Raw genomic sequence first — 24,629 nt, forward strand, 5'->3', positions numbered from 1 at the left:
GGTGAGGCGAGCAGGAGAGAGGGGAAGAAAGAGGAACAGGTAGAGTGAAAGGGAACCAACTGAATAAAGGATGGTTCTGAGCGACACGGCCCCAAACTTACTAGTTGAAAAGCTGAAAAATTCTACCAAATTAGGTAGCAGGTGTTGCATATAATACCCATCCAATCATTCATTCGTCTACTTTTCAACCAGAAAACTTTAATGTCTCTATGCCTGACACCTCCCCTCTCTCAGTCCTGCATTTTTAGTTCTGCTACTCTTGCACTGTTAATGACATGCCCCCAAGACTCTGGGAGACTCCTGCCCAGGGGCAAGTTGATCAGTTCTGCTTCTAGGTTCTTCTTGTGACCCAGCATAAGACAAGGACCCCTGGCCTTTAATACTGAAATATATTGGCTCAAGTCCCCGATCTGACATCCTGCAGCTAGCCCGATGCTCTCCCCAAGTTTTCAGGGCACTCCTAGGGAGCAGGGTCTCACCATCACTTCCAGATCATAGTTCTTCCTGTTGAGCTCTCCGCCTCTCACACCTCCTCCCTATAGCTGCACTGGCCCAGCTGCGGGACACCACCCTATTTTCCTGATTCCCTCCAAACCCACCGGATGAGGCATCACGTGCAGTAGCCATGACTACATCTGTCCAGTGCTGCAGAGAAGGTTACCTCACTGCAATGTATACTTAGAGGGGAACTTCTGACACCCCTCTTATTAGAGAAGACACCCTTCGTCACGGTCACGTGGTCCACAGACTGTGCTGCCCAGTCTACTATCTTTCTTTCTCTTCCCCTTGTCTGGGAGGTAGGTGAGCTGGACGGTTTCTGAAGTATCACCCAGCTCAGAAATTCGATGGGACTCAGTCCTAGATGATCCTTTATTCACTGGATCTGGAAAAGAGCATTGTCCAGAGACATAACAACAAATTGTGGTTTGGTCGCACCCCATTCTTACCTACATAGTCCCTTTCATCCCCATTTCTCAGTCCATCTCTCCCCTCCTACAGGCAACCCTTCTGATGCATTTTATGTGTATCCTTCTGTTTGTATGTCTTTTTGTAAAATACATATTTTTGTTTTGTATGTGTGCATTTTCAATGTACTTAAATGGAATTTCCATCCCAGCACTGGGCTTTGCAGTCAACCCATACTACTGTGGGTACATCTGGTGTGTTGCTTCTGACTGCTCTCAGCCTCATGGTGGCCATACTCTCACTCTGTCTATCCAGTTGCCCTGTGGAAACTAACATTTTGAACATCTGTCATTTGCCAGACACTGGTCAATAAAGGCTCAGACTTGAATTATCAGACTTTATCCTCACAGCAACCTCTGCAGGCAGCTCTGTTATCCCTGTCTTACGGAAGAGGAAACTGAGGCAGAGGTTAAGAACTTTCCCAAGATAACTGAGCTAGGAAGTGGCAGAGAAGAAATTTGAATCTAGGCCGTCTGATTCCAATATCGTCCCTTTTAATCAGTATGCAAAACAGCCTACTCTGGGCCACATCCAACAATCTAGAACTGGTTGTGCCTATTGCATACCTACCATGCGCCAGGGCCTTTATATCATGCAGAGCTACCATGTACAGCTGCAAAGGTAGTGCACTGTGTAACTTCAGAGAGCACCATCTACCTAGAGAGTACTGTGTGAATGGCGCCCCCTGGAATTAATTACAAATTGTGCAGTGGGGTAATGACAATCATATAAAGTTGGAATTTTTACTCCTTTTTTATAGCCAAGAAAAGTGAGTCTCAGAGAGCTTATGTGACCTTCCAGAAGCGCAAGCCAAAGAATAGAGAGTATAGATCCAAATCCATTTGACAGCGGAGTATGATTCCCTGAGGCCATTAGACCCCTCCCCAGCCTATTGCTGCCATGCCACACAGGCAGTTGCAGCCAACCTCTCAAACTGAGTGTGTCTCCAGTTTCCCGGAGGACTGTTACTCAGGTGGAGATGGTGACAGTTAAGGTGTGTCTCCAGGAGGCAGGTGTTGGGCGTGGCAGGCCTGTCACACAGACGCTGTGTCCTGGGGGTGTGTTTTTCATGCTCACCATCCTCTCCACGCTCATCTCTCTGGGCCAGGGGGCTCATGCTCCCCTCCCCCCGCTGCATCAGGGGCCGGATCTCCATCCACCCACCCAGTGGTTGCCAAACTCATCATGGCGAAAGGCCATGGAGGGGAGCAGTAATTCAAAGGAAGAAGTCCTTGAGAGAGCTCTAGGTTTTGTTCACAGCATTAAGACGGCTTCAGAGAAAAGCCTTTATTGCAGACAGAAGAATATTATTTCAGAGCTATTCCCCTAGCCCATTGCAGCAAAATAACAGAACTTTAGTTTCTATATATTTGTCATGCTTAGCACACATGTATTTCAAATATATTTGCCAACATATAAAATTGAGGTGAAATATTGCAAAATTGGCCAATTCTCGTACATTTTAAATGTATTTCCTTCATATGTTGCACTTATTTTACATATCTACACAATCCATCTTTGGAACTGGAGAAGCAATAAGTGATAAATCGATACTGAGGTTTTCCATGGTGAAGAGACTCGCATTGGGTGTGAAATTTGCTGTTTGCCTGGCATCTCCTGGCTCTGACTACAGAGGGAAATGGCTGCCTTCCTGCATCTTCCTGGGCAGTTACATCTCTCAGCGGCAGGGAACTGCAGTTGTAACTTTGAGGCAGTGCCTCAAAACCCCTCCCCTTCCCATCTTGGCAGGGGCTGGGTACCAGCTTTCTCTAATGATAGTAGAATGTCTTAGTGGTCTGAGTTTGAAGTCTAATTAGGTGGAACTAATCTAAGTCCTAAAGTTAGAGTTCTTATCCTGGGACTTTAGGAGTCTCCCTAAAATTATATGCCTAATTTTGAGTACTTGCACATTCTTCTGTGGCTGCAAAAGTAGGTAAAGCACCTATCTGGGAGTCTGGGGTGGGCTCTGTCCTGCTAAGGAAGATGGTCTCTCCTTTATCGGGTCCTTCCTGCCCTTGCCTCCACTCACCCTGGCAAAGAGGGTTGGGTGGATGATGGAGCCCAGAGCCAGAGTCTCATCTACACAGCCTCTTACCTGGATATTTCAAATTGGACCAGTTACTCTCAGGGGAAAGCCCCCTGGAGCGTTGATGCGGATGAACTCACCCCACTGGCTGCTAAGCAACCCTTCCCAAGATGGCCACAAAGCAAGAGAGCTCAGGACCTTTGTTTATAACTGATCAAAGGCTCCAGGGGCAGGATGGAGTGACCATTCCCTCAGGCCCAGGCCACACAACAGAAAGTGTGGAGTTCAGCCGCATGGGTCCTGCATATACACACTCCAACACCATGGTGTTCTCCCATATGGACTCCCTTGGGTTGGCTTCTTAAATGTAAGCCAAAAAGGTCAGGGCTCTGATCCTCGTACTCTGGCTTGGGGTTACCCTTCATCCTTTAGATAATGGAAGGCAGTTTGGGACCCACCACCAGATGGTGTGAGCCTGCAGAGAGCCAGCCACATCTTTTCCCTTGTGCTCAGTCTGGATTTGACTCCCTCTTAGACCTGGGGCATAGTTGACCTCTGCTGGGTTCTTTTCTCCATGCTGAGTTGCACCTAACACCCAGAATGGTCCATTGACTGCTTACTTGTGTGTCTTCCCCCCTTGAAGGCTTGGGTTGTGTTTTATTCATCTCTGTGTTATCTGTATCTGCCCTGGCACATAGGAGATCTTAAAAAGACTGTGGATGGATGGATGGATGGATGGATGGTTGGATAGATGGATGGATGGATGGATGGATGGATGGGTGGATGGGTGGATGGATGGGATAATTCCATGTAAGCAGGTTTCTACAGGTTTCAGCACATGGAAATTGGGCCTGTGAGAGAGTCCTATCCTTTGTTTCACTCTCCTCAGTGAAGCGTAATCCATAAAAGCCTCATTAATATCTCAGACGATGGAGAGACAGGATCAGCCACGTCCCTCTATCCATTAAAGATGAACACTCCTCTGGGGGACAAGGGGGGCTAATACATCTCTCCCCACGGTACTGCCACAGCCACCAGCCATCAGGGAGCCCATTAGAAGAGGAAAGAGCTATTGATCCCTGATGAAAGATGCCTGGGATCCTAGGGCAGGCACTTCCTGGGCCCAGTGGAGGAGGAGCAGAGGCAAAGGCCCTCTCCTCACTATTACCAGCTAGAATCCAGCTGGGCCCTGGAGGCCTGAGATGAGGTACATACTCAGGGTAGCTGAGCTGGAAGGATCATCCAGGCAACCTCCTCTTTTCAGAGATGACAAAGCAGGTCTGGAGAGAGCGGGCGACTTACCCAAAGTTACCCTCTTATAAATTAATTGCAAACATGGTCCTATCCTTCAGCCATTCTTCTATCCATGCCCTTTGCAAGGTGACTGTGCAGCTCTACCCACTGCAAGAAGGAACCTAGATCCCCCCTCCCCCCACCACCCTTGAATCTGGACTTAGCCAAGTGACTTGTTTGACAAACAGAGGCAGAAATGCTTATACGCCAGTTTCTAGCCTATGTCTCAAGAGTCGTAGGCATTTTGGGTCTCTCCCTTGCTTTTCTACCTTTGATAAGAACACTCCTGAGCTAGCCTGCCGGAGGAATGAGCAGAGTCCAATCAACCCAGTTATCCCAGCCAGGCCCAGACACGTGAGAGCCCAGCCAAGATCAGCAAAGCCGCTCAGCTGACCTGCAACTGACCAGACAGATGAGTGTGCCCTGCCCAGGCCCACTCATCTTAGCAGAACCACCCAGATGACCCAGAGACTCATGAGCAAACATACATGTTTACAATCAATCGTATTCCACTGAGGTTTCGTGGCTGTTTGTTCTGAAGCATCTCTACGGCGATAGATACCTGATACCTACATCTTGCACCGGGTCCCTCCTTGTTACTCTCCCTGGCGTGCCAGGTGCTCTCACTGGGTCAGCCACAGCTCCCCTTCTCCAGCCACCTCTCCTTCCTTAATCTCTCCTCCACCACAGAAACCTCAATTGATGACTCATGGCCTCTAGATTTTAATTATTTCCTTTCCTTTCCTTTTCTTTTCCTTGTTCTTTCTTTTTTCTTTCATTTCTTCTTTTTGCTTACAGTGTGTTTACCAAAAAAAGAGTTTGAGCCAACGTTTAAACATTGGAAGCCCTCATGCTGGCCCCGCTGATGCACCCTCTCTTCCATTACCAGCCCTGCTGTAGACTTATTACCAAAAGTAGCTTTGGACTGAAATTGAATGGCCATGATTTGCATCGTTTTGCATCTCATTTGCATAGTGCTTATTTCCCGTCCCAAAATACTGACATTTGCTCACAGTTTGCTTCTGACTCTCCAGGGCTCCCAACACTGGTCTCTGTGCTGCTGTCTTCTCACCTTCTGCCTCCCTCTGCTTGTGTTAACCATACCTGGAGAAATGCCCGGCTGGTCCAGGCCTAGTGGGGATGGACCCATCTCCCTCTTCCTCCCACAGTGCAGCTGGAAGTCTGCCTGTGGAAATCCCCTCCTGGCTTCTAGGCTTGATGTTGGCTGAGTTATTACCTGCTGTGACCAATGCCCAGCATGGGATCTAGGCATGCCAGGAACTTATGAAGCGTCTGAATGAATGAGTACATACATGACTGAATGGATGAGTAATTGAACTAATAAGACAAAGATCAAATGAGTGAGTGGGTGAGTGATGAGGGAATGGGCAAAGGAGAGGAGCTGGGGAGCTTTGAAGGAAAGATATCTCAGGCAAGCAAGATCTGCAGAAGCAATTTGCACAGCATTTTTGGGCTCAGCACTTGGAGAGAGACAGATCTGGGTCTGAATTCTGGAGACATCAAGCAGGTGTGTGACCCTTGGGCAGGTCTCTGCATTGGTGTGTGCCTCAGCTTGTCAGATGAAAATATGGGCCCTGCTATATCCCAGTGCCTAGGGCAGTGCCTGACTCACAGAAGGCGTTCAAGAAATATCTGTTGGGTGAATGAATGAATGACTCCCCACCATAAAGGTGCTGGGAAGATTAAATGAGATGTTGCCCACAAGGCGCTTTGCGTAGTCTGGTACTTACTAGTCATTCACCGTGAGTTCAGTCTACCCATCCAGCCTCCGGTAATCACCAGGACACATCCACACATAATCTACATGTAATCGCCGGAAGACGTGTGTTCCCAGCCCTGCACTGAACACAACTGGGAACAAAACTGTGTGTCATTCAACAGTGTGCCAGGGGCCAGCTTTGTGCCAGGTCCAAGCCAGTTGCTAGGGAGCCAGAGATGAACCTCAGAGTCCTGCCTCTGGGGTCTTTACAGTCAGGTTGGGAAAATAAGGCTGTCACCAGCATGAAATAATTAGAGAGAAAAGCAGGGGGCTGGAGCCCCCCAGGCTGTAACACCAGGGAGCCAGGCCTCCATGAGCTGGGGCTCCCCCGGGTGGCTTCTTAGAGGATCCAGCTTGCCTTCATCCTTCATCTGTGTGGCTATTTGGAATTAGAGAGGGAAAGGATGACAAGCAGGAGGGAGAGAAAGGACTAAGGAGTTAAGCTGGAAATACATGTGAAGGATAGACAGGGAGAGGAGTGGAGGTGGTGCTGGGAAAAGGGGGCACCTGTGACATGTGTGCTTAGTTGGGGGCCATCTCCATCTCTGGCTCCAGCCTCTGCCACACTGAGAGCTTATTCTCTAAACTGCAGCCTGTTTTCTCAGCATCAGCATTTACTACATGGAGCAGCACATAGTAAAGGGACCAGTCTCCAGCTGTATCTCTGACTGGTCCAGCTAGCATCACACAGAGGAAACTCCCTCCAGCTCAACAGCAACCAAAGGAGCCACAAGAGCCCAGAGGTGGAAAGTCCAAATCCAACAGGGCTGGAACAAAATCAGAAGGGCTTCCCAGGGGAAGTGAGCTGTGCTGAATTTTGAAAGGTGTTTGGAGCCAGTGGGGTAGAAAAGATGTTCCAGGCAGAGAACCACCTGCAAAGCCTGGGAAGTAAGACGGAACACAGTGAGCTTGGAGGTAACAGGTTTGGGAGCTGGGAGGGCCCCGAGACCTCTTTTGAGGCAACCAGCATAAATCAGAGGTGAGAAAACTGAACTCCAGAGAGAGTGAGTGACTCCCTCAAGATCACACAGCATTTCAGCAGTAGAACTTTGATTGGAACTCTCATAGCTCAGAGCTCTGGGAACAGAATGAGAAATATACATTTGTTTGCCAGGGATCTAAGCAGCATGAGGCCTCATGATGGAAGAGCCAGCCCAAACTGGCCTAGGCCAAGGGACTTTATTGGCTCAACGAACTCCTAAGTCTGGGAGAGGGTGGACTTCAGGCACAACCTGATCCAGGGGCTCAGACTGTGCCTCCTAAGCTGGGTTCCTGTCATTTCACTAAGCTTGATTTCTCTTATGTTGGCTTCCTTCTCAGAAAGACTATCTCCTTGTCTCTCTCACATTTGAGCTCAGCTTACCTGGAGCTCAGAGAAAGCCCCACTGATCTCTGGTCTGACTATCTCACATGCCCTTTCTGAGCCAATCACAGTGTCCAGAAAGGAGGTGTCATGAGCTCTTCCCTTGAGATCAGGGGTGAAGGGATGTGACCCGGGCACACATCAACCCCAAGGACAGAATATGAGGGAGGGTGGATTGCCCAGCATCTGTTTCTGAAAGTTGGGTGAATGGGGTCAAAACCACAAAAGCCCTCCTCAAGGCTCTCAGAGTCCAGCCATGGGAGAGCAGCAGCCATGCAGCCATCCCTCTGGGAACCTTGATGAGAATGAGCTGAGTCAGCCAGGGCAGCAAGAGGTGGAGGTCACCTCACCCAGGGGCATCCCTTCTTTGAGCCTCTTCTTGCAACCTCACCACCATCCCTGCCCAGTCCTGCCGTCTCAAAGATTCATGACATCTACTGTGATGTGATTTTCTGACTAAGGGGCCCGGAGAACTTGACCTATACATCTTGGCTCTACCCCTAACCAGCTGTGGTCTTGGCCAAGCTGCTGTCCCTCTATGAGCCTCTGTTTCCTCATTTGTAAAATGAGGAGATTGGGGTAAATACATGGTTTTTAAACATTGTTTAAGCAGCAGAACACATTCTTTCAATGAAGTCTTATCTAGCAGGTCAATATAAGACAGATGGATGTGGAACAGTTGATGTAGGAGTGATGGGGGCAGAGCTCTGGTGCTCAGTCCTCCCCTCCCCCTCGCTCACCAGTCTGAAAAACACCGACAGCCTAGAGGGCCCTCAGCTCTGGGACCACATGGCACTGAGGAAAGCACACTGGCCTTAGACACCGATGGAACTGTGGGCCTGGGTTTGAATCCTAATCACACTTATATATTAGTTAACTCTTGCTGCCTCAGCCTCGAAACTCAGGGACTTACAATGATAATTATTTATTATACTCATGCACTTACAGGTCTGTTGGGTGTTGGCTGATCTAGGCTGACCTGCACTGGGGTGACTGCTCTGCCTGCATCTCCTGCTCCTTCTGGGACCAGAAGAAAGTAGGACTGGGCGTTTTTTGTCACTTTGGTCAACACGCCATCAACCAAAACAAGTTTTATGGCCAAACTCATAAAACTTAATAGGAGCCCATAGGTACTAATCCATGAGAATGTGCAATGAGGAAGGCTGGTGTGTGCGTGTGTGTGTTGCATGAGTGTGCATGTGTGCAAACACAGATGTGGGAAGCGCACCTCTGAAAGGCAGATGCTGCAAACCCTGCTTTATGATGTTACTCAGAGGCTGAAGTTGCTTTCAGGGCTCAGCTCCCAGATTCTGCCCGCTGCAAAAATCATCATGTTATAATTACAAGTTAATTAAAGCAGAAGAGATCAAAGGCACTTTAGACAGATTAATGATACAGCGAGTGCCAGAAATTTCACCATTTCATGTATTAACCACATTGTCATTTTTATTCCTCTTTTTTCCCCTCTTTTGTGTCAGCCGAAAAGCCTTTCATATCTTTTCTCTGTTCCCATCAATGCCTGAGGAATTTGAAGTCCTAACAGCTGCGAGAAGCTGTCTATGGAGAAGGGGCCCATTCAAAGGATATCAGAAAAATCAACGAGCCTTTTAGCTTCTGACTAGAATGAAGCTGCCACCCACCTAACCTTCTTCTACCTAAAAAAAAGAAAGAAAGAAAGAAAAAAAAGACCTAAAAAAAATCAGTCATTAAAATAAGGCCAAAGCAAAGGCAAGCTAGACTCCCCAGCTCCTCACCTCTCCAGGGAGCCTCTGGGAGGAAAGGAATTTTTGCATTTCAGGTTCATCGCTGTCCTAATCTGTTCGGGCTTCTCTAACAAAGCACCAGAGACTGGGGGCCTTATAAACAACAGAATTTTATTTCTCACAGCTCTGGAGGCTGGAAGTCTGAGATTGGGGTGCTAGCCTGGTTGGGTTCTGGTGAGAACCCTGTTCTGGCTTGCAGACTGCTGACTTATTGTACCCTCAACTGGCCAAGAGCAGAGAGTGGAAGCAAGCTCTCCCGTGGCTCTTATAAGGGCACTAATCCCATTCACAGAAGCTCCACCCTCATGAGCTCATCTAATCCTAATTACTTCCCAAAGACCCCACATCCTAATACAACACACGTTGGGTAGGGTTTCAACATATGAATTTGTATGCCGTCCATAACACCCACCAGCTGAGCATGACAGCTGAGTCATCAAAGTTTAGCCTGAGGGTAAGGTGTGAGTCAGATAATTCAGCAGGAAAATAAATAAATAGCCCACGCACTCATTCACTCACTGGTATTTCTCAAACGTCCACCACATGCCAGTGCCAGGCATTGGGTTAGGGCTGGAGGTACAATGGCGAGCAAGTCAGACGATGTCTCTGCCCTCGTGGTGTTAGCAATCAAGCTGGCTAGAACACACAATTTACAAGTGGAGTATTAAGGTAACGTGCACTAGAACCACCACGTCCCCTCAAATCTCAGTGGCTTAAGGTAAAAGTTTATTTCTCTCCCGCATAAAAATCAGTCAGGGGCTTCCCTGGTGGCGCAGTGGTTGAGTCAGCCTGCCGATGCAGGGGACACGGGTTCGTGCCCCGGTCCAGGAAGATCCCACATGCCGCGGGGCCACTGGGCCCATGAGCCATGGCCGCTGAGCCTGTGCATCCGGAGCCTGTGCTCTGCAACGGGAGAGGCCACAATGGTGAGAGGCCCGCGTACCGCAAAAAAAAAAAAAAAGGAAAAAAAAATCAGTCAGTGGGGTGGGTGGGAGTTCTCCTCAGGATCCAGGCAGGTGGAAGCATCTTCAATGGATGGCTCCAAAAGTCACATCTAACAGACAGGTAGAGAAAGACCACCCAAAACATTTTTGTAGGCTGGTGGGCGTGATGTACATCACTTTTGCCCATAATCCACTGGTGAGACCTCAGTTGCCTGACCTACCAAGTTGCAAAGGGAGCTGAGAAATGCTGTCTGGCTGGGTGACCACTTCCTAACGATTACACTGCCCTGTGGAAGGGGAGAAGAATCTTGGTGGACTAGCCCACCTCTCTGCCAATACAAGTAGGCACAATAACTCATGATGAATGCTTACTGGAAGAAGCTCAGGGGCCTGTGGGTTCACACAGCAGGGGGACCTGTTTCAGTGACCTGTTATTCTGTAACAAATCACCCCCACAACTGAGTGGATTAAGATACAAATGTATTATTATCTCCCGAAGTTCTGTGTGTGGACTGGGCTCAGCAGGGCAGTGCTCACTTTGGTCTTTAATACCGTTGCGGTCACACAGCTACTGCTGTGTCTCCAATGTTTCTTCATTCACAGGTCTGGTCCCTCACCTGGGATGGCTGGGGCTGGCCAGGCACCTGTGTCTACCCACGTGGCCAAAGTGACCTTCCTCACAGCATGGTGGCCTCAGAGTAGTGAGAGTCTTTACATGCTGGCTGGCTTCCTCTGGATAAACACTCTAAGAAACCCATGTAGCAGTTGCAAAGCTTTTTACAACCTGGACTTGGAAGCCCCAGAGTGTCACTTCCACAGCATTCTGTGGGTCAAGCAAGTGACTAAGGCTAGCCTGGATTCAGATTCTTGTGTTCTGTGATTCTTTCTCAGAGGACAGCAAGATTTCCAGAAGATTAATCTGGCTGCTGTACAGGGTAGTTTGGAAGAGAGCAGGGAGACAGGTAGGAGGCTGTCCTATGGTTGCCTTTTTTGTGCATTTGAAGGTCCCCACTCACTTTACCCTCCACCCCCACCATCATCAGAGGAATGGGGGCTGGAGGATTTGGCACCCTGGGTTTGATTGGTCACCCTGACCCGTTCATCACCCTAGAGTGTTTCTCCTAGGCCTGTTCCTACAAGCTGAGTCTGAAAGAGCTTTTCACACTTGGAAAAATTATTGTCATGGAGGATCCAGCGAGTCTACGGGGGAGTATGAAGACATCAGTGGAATACAATTCCCTTCCTCTTTAGTGAGAGTGAAGAGAGAGTGAGTCAGTGCCATGGTCAGCTCCTGCTCTGTTCATTACTATGGGCTTAGCTTGGGACATCTGGGAGGGTCAGGTGACCAGTGGAGAAGGAGAAGATGCTCTCCCAGGGTCTTTCCCAGTCTGAGAGGGAAACTTGGATCCTGCTTTGGGGGTGGGAGGGCTGGTATAAGAGAGGAGAGCACATTAAGAGTCTCCAGTCTGATGCAACACCATGCCAGGCACCAAATAGATAAAATCCTCAGAGCCACTAGAGAAGGTCAATATTATTATGCCTGTTTTATAGGTAAGGACACAGAAGATCAGAAGAGCAAAGAAGCTCCCCCAAATCTTACACCTGGTTAGTGCAAGAGCCAGGACTTGGACTCAGGTCCATCCGAATCCAGACTCCATGTCCTTTTGTAATGTTCCACAAGCTCCCGAGAGGCCAGGAGCCATCCTAGAATATGACACTCAGCAGGGGCTCAGCAAATGTTGAATTACTGAATGAATGAATGAGTGAATGAGTGAATAGTGAGTGGATTGGGTGAATGTTCAAACAAACTGGGAAGAGATGCATCTCAAGCTGCATTCAGTTGTTGGGCTGCGGAGGAAGATCAGGTGATCCTGATTCCCCTCTTCCCTGAGGAAGCTGGCTATCTCAACCAGGTCACGGGGTGAGTTGAGTTGAGGGGTTCACACTGCAGCATGTGTGGGTTTAGTTGCTACTCCTGCCCCACAAAGGCTCTGCCTGACTCGCTTGGCTGGAGAGGCTCAGGTTGAGGGGAGGAAGGAGCACATCCTCTCCCCTCCATGGTTCGTTTTGCTCAGCAACAGCATACTAAAGCCACCAGTGACATCTCTCCTGTACAGGCCTGGACAGGCCCCCAACACGTGATGGCAAATTTGAGCCTGGGATCATGTCCTGACTTAGTCTGGCATTAAGAAAAAGACACAAAGGATCCTTGAGGAAGGAAGAAAGAATGGGAGAGAAGGCTCTTAAATTATACAGAAGGAAGATCTTCCCAACAATTGGGAATTGGAACAATTCCAACAAGTTGGGATTGTCCAACTCCAGGATAGGTAAGAAAATCTCACTTGAAAGCAAATACCCGTGAAAAGTACAGGGAATTCTTAAGGGGCCATTCTAATGTAAACCTGTTGGGAAATAAAAAGAATTAACAGGAGCAGCTCATCAAATCCCCAAATGTCAGAGCTGGAAAGGTCTTTCAGAGAGAACATTACTTAGATCAACTTCTCCTTTTTCAGATGGGGATTCTGAGGTCCAGGGTAGGGCTGGAAGAGACCAGGGTGACACATCAAGGAGAGACTGACCCCATATTAGAACTCACTTGTCTTGCATCCTGTCCCAGGCCGCCAGACAACTGTCCTCTCTATGCCCCCTTGTTCTGATCTTTTCCCCTTAGCTGTAAGATTTTCCCACAGACTAACATCATTTTCCTAAATCACATTTCATGAAACCACTTCAAATCTAGTCTACTTCTGACCCTGGGGCCCTCCACCGAAGACATAGTAAAGAAGATTTTCTTGAAAGGAATTCAGTGGCACACAAAGCAATTAGACCATTAAGTGGATGACTACTTGAGGACAGTTGGCTCCAGTTCCCTTGAAGCTGTATTTTTCTAAGCTTCAAGACACTTTGGGCTCTGGAGCTCAAGGATCTGGGTTCAAATTGTGACTCTGCCATTTCCTAGCAGGATGACTTTGTGCAAATTATTCTCTGTGACTCAGTTTCCCCATGTGTGAAATAAGGATAATGCTATTAACTACTTCTTAAGAGGTGAGATAAAATAAGTTAATACTTGTAAAGCACTTGGAAGAGTGCCTGGCAGAGAGTAAGTGTTCAATAAATGTTAGTTACTGTGATCAGCTAACAATAAGCAGGGGTGGGGACGTGGTCACGGGAGGCTGGCTCTGCACAGACCCGACTGTGGCGACACTTGAAAAGCTCTCTGAAGGCACACTGGTCTGTGATTCTAGAAATTTAGATTCCAGGTCCAGCTCAGTCTTGCAAGATGTGCTGTGTGGCCTTGGGGAAGTAACCTATCTATCTCCAAACCTCAGTTTCCCCATCTGGAAAAATGAAGCAATTGCACCAAGAAATCTCTCACTTGCACTCCCAGCTCTAAGATTATGGGAGTCCGTGGTTATAATTCCTGGTACAGGGAAGGGAATTTAGCTCAGCAGACCTGCTTTACCTTCCTTACCCAAGCACAACGGCATATATAAGCTCTGTCCTTACACTCCACTCCATTCCCTTCTGGCCCATTCTGAGGGATTCGCTAATGAATCCCAGAACCAAAACAGACAGGCTGGGCCATCAGAGCAAACCCGGTTGTCAAGGCAGAAAGCTTGCCTGTGGGTCCCTGGGCTGGCCACTACCTGAGCATCACCCTTCTCTCTGTCCCGTCATCTACACTCGGGTCCCAGTCACCTGGTCCCTGAGCCTGAACACAGTGGGCAGCCTGTCAAAGAAGCAGGGCAGAAGCTCCCCCAAGTGACGGATGGGGCAGCCCCATGCCAGCTGCTTTCTTCATCAGAGCTGCAGTCATCTGACCGTCTGAGGGGCAAGGAGGAAGGTGGCTCCCCTTACCAGCTGGCCTGGCATGAGATCAAGGGACAGGACTGTCAGTGTGAATTTGGGAAATGCCACGAGCTCGTCTCAGTAAAAGGATTTTGGAGAGTAGGGGGGACCTACAAGGGGGCTTCAGAACAATTTTCACTTCCTCCTTCTCTCTGTGCTTGCTTAGGCAATGCCCAGCCAGAGACATGGGCAGCAGAAAAGGTGCAGTCTGAGCGTGAGACAGGCTCGGGTACATGCCCGCCATGCCCTTCCTCAGCCATACGGCTTTGGGCGGGTCACGTCTCTCTCGGAGGCTTGCTTCCTTCATCTACAAAATGGGGGTGCTTGTGGGGTTTGGGGAGAGTCCAAAAGCAAGACCACAATCACAGCTAATACCTGCGCAGCACTCACAATCGGTCGGGTCCAATTCTGAATGCTTCGCATATATGCTTTTTTTAATCTCCACAACAACACTTGGAAGTAGACACAGAGAGGTTAAGTGACTTGCTCAAGGGAACACAGCTAGTCAGAGCAGAGCCAACATTCAAACCTAAGTAATCTGGTTCCAGACTCTGCTCTTAACTACTCCTCGGAGTGAGGGTTTCCAGCACAGGCTCTGCAGGAGCTTGACCAATATGAACTCCCTTCCCCCTCCCCTCACGGATGCCAGGAAAGGGCTGCTCCGGGAAGGAGGCTGTGGTCAGCCCAGCTGCAGGACAGAGAAGGAGCAGAGATGCTTCTGGAAAGCTGCCTCCCAGGCTGGGCTTCAGGGGTACCAAAGAAGTGTCAGCAGCAGCCCAAAGACTCCTCAAGCTGCTCAGGTCTTTCCTGGGCTGACTTGATGGGTCCCCTGAAATGACCCTGCCTGGGTCTTCCTCAGAGTCCTCAGAGCAATCAAAGCTCCATCACTCAGGGGGAAATGTTTTTTCAAGCACATCAGAATATAGAAGCTTCTCACCCTGACCATACCACAGGGTGGGGTGGGCGGACGGTGTGTATCTCAAACACCTCCAAGAGCCGGGACCCTCCTAAACCACCACCAGCCAGGACATCGCCCAAGCCTCTGCTTGGGACCCCAGCATCCTTTGAGGGCCTAACCCTCCCAGCCCCAGGTTTAATTGAGTCCAGGCAGAGTAGCAGGAGGGCTGGCCCCCAGCTGGCCTTGGAATGCTCAGAAGACAGCTGCCTCCTCGTGCCCAGAGCATCCCTGACTTCCAGAAGGAATGGCAAGATGGGGCAGGGATGCCTACAGTTAATTAGGTTAAAACCCAAACCCAGGACCATGACATCAAGGGCCATTTTCCTTTAATTATCCTCAGGTGTCAACACGAGGGCGGGAGCAAAGGCCTCTGTGGAGAGAGCTCAGAGCTCTAGGGACAAAAATGTTTTATCCGGGGCCCCAGTCCCATGGCTCTAAGGAAACCAAGGCCAATGAACGCAGGGGACATCAGCAGCTGATGGCCGCCTCCTTTCCTAAATTTCTGTCTCCCTCTCCCTGGGTCAGCACTTTCTCCCTCCTGTCTCTACCTCCTAACTTCGTCTCCCTGTGCAATCTCCATCTGCCCTTCCAGATCCCTGCCCTGCTCTTCCCTGCCTGGCTCTGTGCCCCAAAAGTCTGACCTCTTAGGTGCATCACCAAGATCCCTTGACTCTGGATTCTGCTGACCCAGGAGGCACTGACAGGAGGTCCGAGGCCAGAGGAGAGGGTGTGGAGGACGTATCCCCCAGCCCTGGCCCCTCTGTCTCCTGCTGTGGCTCCCATCCACGGCCCCTCCATCATTTGCTGGATGCTGGTACCCACTCCCTCACCTTGACTTTTGGCTTCTCACTGCGGCCCCTCCCTGGTGTTCTGCCCTCCCTCACGGGCTCCCTCCAAACCCACAACATCTCAGTCCCTGACTGTGTGGTGGTCGGGGTAGGGAATTGTTAAAGACAGGGGCTGCTAAGCTGGGCAGTCCTCAGTCTATGCCTCCATTCTGCCACTTACTGGTCCCTTAATCTCTCTGTGCCTCAGTTTCCTCATCTGTAAAATGGGAGTAATAATGGCACCTAAGCCATGGCAATGGTCCCTTCCTTAAACTCTCAAGTGTGCTCTGAATGTGTCCACTGTCTCCCCCTGGGACCCTGACTGATAACACTGTCCGTCCGCATTTCCATCTCTCTCTGCACACCTGCACCTGCTTCTTGAGCCCATCCCCACCTCTACCTCCATGTCCATCCTCCTCTCTCCATCCCTCTGCATCATTATTCTAGCTCTGTCTTTCTAACCCCACCCCCTCCCATTTCTGCCTTAGTGTTTCTGCCTCGTTCTCTCAGTCCCCTCTTCTCTTCTTTCTTCCTTTCCTCTCCCCAGACTACATAAAATCCTTCATTTCAGAGGTAGGATCGACCAACCTCCACGACAGCACAGAGGGACTTTCTATGAGGATCCACAGCCCCTAAAGAAAGCACCCATTTGAATGAGCCCCCCACCTGCTCTCCACGCCTGCTGTTTGGATTCTACCTTTAGAGTCTCTCTAGAAGCTTGTGTGGGAAGAATAATCATCCCTCTGGCAGGGATGACCCCCTGGGAAACCCTTGAATATGAACTCAGGCAGTGAGGGGAGGGCTCCGCTCTCACTCCGGAGCCCCGGGCTCTCCCGCCAGCGCTCCCGAGAGGTCTCACTAGCAGCTCAGCCTCCACAAGCCCCAAATAGGAATCCTCCTTTCCCCTTTGTATCTTCCTCCCCAATCCTCCCAAGGAGTCACACTTGATTCTTCTCTTTCTTTCATCCGAACCTCAAAACTAGTGGACTGTCTTGGAAATTCTATCTCCAAAATAAATCTCCAATATACCCATTTCTCTCTGACCCCCATCACCCTGGTCCCGGCCACCATCACCTCCCGCCTGGATAATGATGCAAACTTCTCACTGGTCTCTTTGCCTCCACTCTTAGTTCCCTAGCCTCCATTCTCCACCCAACTAGAGTGATTGATCTTTTAAAACCTTAAATCAAATCAGATCATTTCCCGGCTAAAACTCTGCCAAGACCTCCCATTACTTAGAATGAAGGCCAAACACCAGCCCTGGCCCACGAGGCCCTAATGAGCTGCCTGCCAACCTCTGCCTCACTCTACCTGGCCTCACCCAGCTGTCCTCCTGGTGTCCCCAACCCATGGTGTCAGACCTCTGGGGCTCCCGGATGCAAAGGACCAGAGGGCGCCTAGACCTTTCTCGTACCAAGGCTCAGTGCCTGCTGTCATGGCAACATGCTCTCCTGTGATGGGGGACAGCCGCCAGCCCCGCACTGCCTGCAAAAGCAGCAGCTCTGGGACTTCCCTGGTGGTCCAGTGGTGAAGAATCCGCCTTCCAATGCAGGGGACGCAGGTTCTATCCCTGGTCAAGGAACTAAGATGCCACGTGCCGTGGGGCAATTAAGCCCGCGCGTCACAACCGCTGAGCTCGTGTGCCTCAACTAGAGAGCCTGCATGCCGCAAACTACAGAGCCCATGCACTCCGGAGCCCACGTGCCACAACTAGAGAAGAGAAAAACCCACACTCCACACCTAGAGAGAAGGCCGCACACCACAACTAAAGAGAAGCCCGCGCGCTGCAACGAAAGATGCCACGTGCCGCAACTAAGACCCGACGCAGCCTAAATAAATAAATAAATAAATATATTTTTTTTAAAAAGCAGCAGCTCTTCCAGGAAATCCTCCCTGATCGGCCCACCTCCCCACACTTTCTCACTAACCTCCCACCCAAGGCTGGCCTGCCTACTATGTCCACGTGTGGAATATCTGCCTGAGTTTGTTCTTTGGTCATTTGGTGGGGAGAGAGTATATAAATCTGTGGTCATCTGACGTACCTAAATCTCACATGTGAAGTCAGATCAAAGGCTCCTAGCTCAAGGGTGGTGTCTTAGGTATAAGGAATCCCCAGGGGGCTGCAAACCCACCCCTGTCTCAAGTGGCCCTCCTCTACTCACCCCTGCCTCTGAGGACACCCTCTGTATCCCTCACGTCTCCCAGATACTCCCCCTCTTCAGCCCAGGCCTTCAGACTCAGGTGAGACCAGTGAGAGTGAATGTCAAGGGCACGTTCGTGGGGAAGGAAGAGAGGAGGAGGAAATCAGGAAGAGGCTCTGTGGGGCTCAAGGGGTGGAGTGGGGGTGCTCAGCGCCAGGGTCAGCAGGTGGTGACAAGCCGTGAGCACCTCTAGAGACAAAGCAAATGCCTGCCCATCCCTGGGACCGCAGGGTATGGGAAAAGCCAGTGCACAATCCTGGGCTGGGGAAGGAGACTTTGATTTAGACCATCCTGGTTCCAATTCTGGACTCGGTCACCTCCTAGTTCTGTAGCTTGGTCAGCAGGATGATAACAATAACTGATATTTATCGAGTGCCAGGCACAGTGCCCAGCAGATTAGTCATATTCATTCATTTCACGCCACAAGTCTAAGGCTTAGGTGCTGTTATTACTCCCATTTTACAGATGAGGAAACTGAGGCACAGAGAGATTAAGGGACCAGTAAGTGGCAGAATGGAGGCACAGACTGAGGACTGCCCAGCTTAGCAGCCCCTGTCTTTAACAATTCCCTCCCCCGACCACCACAGAGTCAGGGACCGAGTGCCCCAGACAGGCCCAGCTCTACAGGCACACAGTAGGGCCTTGGTTTACAGCTGTGCTCTCGCTGTCTTGAAATTCTTGACAATTTTTTAACAAGGGTCTCTGCATTTTCATTTTGCACTGGGTTCTGCAAATTACATGGCTGATCTGCCTCCAGATATCAAGATAAATTTGTGGGGTGATTGTGAGATTGGGGGACAGCGACGTGTGTTCTGCGCCCAGTGGCCGGGCCTATCACTGTGAAGCAAGGGAACTGAGCTCCACCGGCACCCCCTGGAGGCGGGCAGTCTGGCTGACAAACCAACGACTGTGACTTCCATCCCTCCCAGGTTCATTGTTAAGCGCCTGCCCCGCAGGAGCTGACAGATCCACACAGAGGTGGAAGAGCAGATGCCAACCGTCCTCCCTTCATTACGGCTCTGCGTCTTGTCACTCAGCTCCCCCAGTCGCTGTCAGATGGAGGCCCGGGTACCTGAGGCTGATCATCGCCACTCACAGCTGCACAAACCTCCCGATCTCAGAGACATCCCCACTGCCACCTCTCATCGTGACCTTGGTCCACAGCAGGCTCTCAGGTCCAGAGGAGAAGCACAGGCCTGGTCAAGTCACAGGGTCAGGAAGCACAGAGCTGAGGCTCAAACCCACAATCCCTACCTCCAGTCCACGCTCTCCAGCCACTCTGCCTCCCTCTGTACTGACTCACCCCTTGCTCAGCATCTGCCCATAAAGGCAGACACAGGCACTGTGGCCCTGCTGCCCACAGAAATTTCCCTTTGGCCCCGGCACCCCTCAGGCACTGAGTCAACACAGAGGCCGGTCTGTCTTACTAGGAGTGGATGACAGCAGAGGAGGAAGGAGGAGGGGCTGGGTGCACAGGACACCAGCCGTCACTTAGCCACCTCTTTATCTGCCTGCCTGGCAACCTGCCTGTCTGCCTTTTCTCCCACCTTCTATTTATTTATCTGTCAATCTCTCTTTCCGTCTGTCTTTTCATCTCTCACCTGTCTCTCTATGTGTCGGAGCTGCCTATGGCCCTCACTCTCTCATCCACCTTCAAGCGGGAATCCGAACATACCTGTGCCTCTGCGGGCCCTTTCCTTCCTCCTGCAGTTGGTACAGCCCCACCTGTGTCCTGGAACTTGCACCTGCCCCTGCAGGTAGAGACACTGGGCTTCAGAGAACCCTACAATCTATAGCAAAATTAGTATCATAAATGGCCATGGTTTGGACACCCACACTCTGTGGGTTCTGCACCCCTTTTTTCCCTCAACAAATGTTTTCTGAGCACCTGCCACGTGCCGAGCACCGTGATTGGGCCCTGATGTTAGGTCAGACAAGGCAGCCAAGGTCCCTGAGAAAATGAGTTTCCACTGGGGACCAAACATAAAAACCATCCATCTTTTCCACATGAGAGAAGCTAGGCTCAGAGAGGTTAGGTGTCTTGCCCCAGGTCACACAGCCAGTGAGGGGCACAGCTGTATCAAACCGTGGCCAGACACCTCCCAAGCTGGTCTGTCTTCTTTCCAAGACGGTTGCCGATGGGTAGCTTTGCCCAGAGAGGCCCTGCAGAGCCCAGGAACGTGGCAGGGAGGCAGGGATGGGTGGAGGTAGGCGCCTCAGCTGCTGGCAGGTCAGGATCTGACTCTCCAGGGCCACGCACTCTGTCAGCTATTAACCCCTCCGCTCAGCCGTGTTTTTCTATATCATCGTGTTACCCAGGCACTGTGTTGGGCAGGTGGTTACTATGAGCACCATGCTCGGGAAGGAAGGGGTGCGTGGCCCCCAGCATCTCTCCCAGAGCCAGCTTCAGACTAGCCACAGGCCTGGAGGGAAGGTCTCAGCGTGTCGGGGATGGAGAGGGACACAAAGGTCATCAAGTCCACCCCCACCCCTGTCCTGTCACCTCAGAAAGAGCATGAGGAATCTTTACTGAAACATGCTTTGAAAAAAGAGCCATTTTGGTCTAGAACAGAGGTGAGCAAACTTTCTGTAAAGAGCCAGGAAGTAAATATTTCTGGCTTTGCAATCATACAGTGTTGCAACTGCTCAGCTCTGACCTGGGAGCAGGAAAGCAGCCACAGACAATGTGTAAGCGAACAGGTGCGGCTGTGACCCAATCATTCTTTATTTACCCAAACAGGTCCCTCAGGCTGTACTTTGCTGACTCCTAGTACAGATTCTATGCCAATAACAACAGCAATGATAATAATTATGAGAGCTAATATTTATTGAGCACTTACTATGGACCAGGTCAGATCTCATAATACCCTTAGGAAGTGGGGACTGTTTATTCTTTCAAATTTACAGTTAAGGAAACTAAAGCACAGAGATGTTAAGTAACTCGCTTGCCCAAGGTATCCCAGCCAGTTAGTGGCAGAGCCAGTCAGAAAGTTCTGCTTTACATCTTTTCCATCTTGTTGCTCAGAAGCCCGTTGTCCTCTTTGACTCTCTCTTCCTCTCACATTCCACATCTAACCATGAGCAAATTCTATCAGCTCCACCTTCAAAATATCTTCACGAATCTGATGGCCATTCACCCCTACCCCTGCATCCATCCTGGTCTGAGCTTCCATCATCTCTCACCTGATTACTGCAACAGCCCTCTCCCTTCCCCCCTTTAGAAACATAAGTTATTATGCTATATAATTTAGTTAGCCTGTCGCTCCTCTGCCCCCACTCTCCCATCTCTCTGACCTCCTCTCCCCTGTCTCTCCCCCTTCCCTCTGGTCCAGCCACCGTGGCTTCCTCGTTCCTGGAATACACCAGCATCCCCCTACCCCAGGGCCTTTGCACTGGCTGTTCCATCTGCCTGATATGCTTCTCCCTAGACATCACAGGGCTGATTCCGTCACTCCCTACAAGTCTTTGTTCAAATCTCACCTTCCCCTTGAGACCCTCCCTCACCGTCCCCTGTAATTCTGCAACTTGCCTCCCACTCTTCTTCCCTCTTACTCTCTACTTTTCCTTTTCCCATATCACCTATTACCTTTACTACACTATGTAATTTAGCTATTTATTGTTTTTATTTCATTGCCTGTCTTTCCACACTAGACTATAACTCCACAGAGCAATGTATTATTTGTTTTGTCACTGACATAACCCAGCGCCTCCAGCTGCACCAGTCCACGGAGGGTGCTCAGTGATATTTGTTGAATGGATGCATAAATCCCACCTAAGCCTTCCTTGTCCAATATCTGCTATTTCCTCAGGCTCTGGGTGAGGATAGAGAGTTGAATGGACCACATGTCAAGGAAATGCCACTTTTGCTGGTTGCCCTAGAGAATGCCACCACTAAATTGTAGATGTCAGCCCCTGAACAGGAGTTTTCACACTAGCTGGGCCTGCATGAGCTCAAAATGAGACCACGTTGCCTGTGTCTTTTTATTTGAGCACACAAATCAGGCCAGTCCTCAAGGAATAGGTCACCGACCTCCATGAAATCCCTTGCCCTGCTCCTAGAACAGATCAAGAAGAGAGATTCCCGGCTCCCTTTGCATCAAAGGAGGCTGAAGAAATCCAAGGGGCATCTGGGGACCAGCAAATGGGGACTCTGTCTGAGGATCTGGGGCCAATCAAGTAACCAACTGATGAAGCTTGGGTATAGCCAAGCTGGACCAGAGGGGACAACAGGAAAAAGTATGTGATTCCCTGAACAGGCACTGCCTTGGTCAAAGGCTGATGTGGATCAGGCATGTCTGGAATGGCAAACATTCAACCATTTAATTCATATACCCCCATAGGTGTATCCCTGGCCATCACCTTGTGCCCAAGCCCTGTTAATGACCCACTGGGTTGCCTTATACAAATTGCCTGACCTTTTTGGGCTTCGATTTCCTCAACTCTCAAGTGATCTCTAGGACTCCGTCTAGTGAGGACAGTCTGTAGTTCTGGGATTCCATATCTGATCCATCACCAGTAACCTGGTACAGATATTAGCCCAAGCAGGGAAAAGAGAGAGGGAGATGATTCCCACAGTATGCCCTGGCTACAGAGGCAGGAAACTGAGTCTGAATTCCAGTTCTATCCCTTGCCAGTTGTACAGCCTTGCTCCCTTGTCTTCAGTCTCCACATCTGTAAAATGGGGATAATCATTTATCCTAAGGTTGTCAGAAATAGGTAAGATGATGTGAGTTAAGTGCTGATGGCAGACTGGAGGTGGGTAGCTACCATTACAAAGAGACAGGGACCCTCAGTAGAGAATGAGTGTGACTCCAAGGCTTAAAAGGGAGCACCAGTGACCTTGGGTTTCAACCTGTTATGTATTATTGCACTTACCCTTGCAGTTCTAAAAAGACACACAATCCACTTCAGGGGAAATCAAGAGGTATTTTTGTTTGGAGATTGAAAAGAGGCAACATGATAAAGTAAGGCAAGGTATCTGCAATACTTTGTACTATGTCAACTTTGTTAAGCTACAACTACATTTCCCAGCATCCCCTTTTCTGTAGTTCTGGGAATGAACCCTAAGTATGCTGGATCAGAGGGAAAAAAAAAAATGTATTGTTGGATCTGGCCAAATTCATTGACCTGGATGCATTAAGCAGAGATTCTGGATCCAATGCATTAGCTCAGTCAGCTGGGACTGATTCTAATTGTGCTTGGTTGAGTGACTAAGACCTGGATACAAAGGTGGCCTACACTAAGTGAAGTTCTAATGCCAGCATTTGCCTGGTAGATTGCAGAGGAAGGTATCCAAAGGCTTAGGGATACTGGAATGCTAAAGTGGATTTATCATGCAAGACCTGCTCATCCACCCCCAACATGTGCACGTTACCATGCAAGCTGCTCTGCCAGCTGGGCTGTGCAACGCAGAAGATCTGATGATGCCTGAAGGGTCTGAGGTAGATAGGGATGCTGTATGGAGACTTAGGCAGGTTCCCTAGGCGAATCACAGAACAGACTCAAGATTTTGGAGAAAAGCTATGCCACTGTCTGGAGATAATTATTCTCCTTCTGAGAAATGGCTTCTGTGCTGCTGCTGAAACTTGTAAGGAAAGCCTGATCATGGACCACCAAGTTATTGTGCCTTCTGAGCCGCCCATCATGTACTGGGTGTTGTCTGAGCAACCAAACCACAAAATTAGGCATTTGTGGAAGCCATTTTATCATAAGATAGAAGTGGCATATACAAAACCAGCTCAAGCAGGTCAGAAAGACACAAGTAAGTCACCTGAGGAAATACTCCAAATGCCCCCTCCCTTCTCATGCTACAATACTTCCTGTCTCTCAGCCCACACATGTGGCCTCCTGTGGAATTCCCTGACAAGTTAACTGAGGCAGAAAAAATGGTTCTGGTTTACAGATGGTTCTGCAGCATAGGCTGGCACTACCCAAAAAGGGGCAGCTGCATTACCATAGCATCACTTCAGGACAGTGATGAAGGAAAATTCTCCCAGTGGCAGAGCTTTGAGCAGGGAGCCTGATTGTTTACTTAGCCTGGGAGGAGATACAGTCGCAGGTATGAATCTACATTGATTCATGGGCTGTGGCTAACAATTAGGCTGAATAAGTCAGGCACTTGGAAGGAACATAATTGGAAAATTGCGGAAGTGAGGTCTTGAGAAGAGGTATATGCTAAAACTTTCCAAATTGGAAGACTGGGTGAGTGTCTCTGTGTCCTATGTACATACTCATCAGAGAGTGACCTCAATAAAGGAGGACCTTAATAACTAGATGAGAAAAATGATCCATTTTGTGGATTTCAGTCAAACTCTTTCCCAAGACCTCCTTATCACTGCCCAATGGGCTCATGAACAAAATGGCCATGGTGGGAGGGATGGAGGTTATGCATGGGTTCAGCAAATTAGACTTTCACTCATCAAGGCTGATCTGGCCACAGTCACTGCTAAGTCCCAAGTACCAACTGCAGAGTCCAACACCGAACCCCCAGTACAGCACCATGCTTGTTCTCTTTTACTTATCCAGACCCTTATTTTGGATATGGATTTGGCTTCCCATCCCACAGGGCTTTTGCCAAAATCACCATCTGTGGAGTTACAGAAAACCTTGATCACCATCAAAGCATCCACACAGCTTTGCTTCAAATCATTTACAGTAAG

Source organism: Mesoplodon bidens (genome assembly GCF_964165515.1).
Source record: "Mesoplodon bidens genome assembly, chromosome: 2".
Taxonomy (NCBI): Eukaryota; Metazoa; Chordata; class Mammalia; order Artiodactyla; family Ziphiidae; genus Mesoplodon; species Mesoplodon bidens.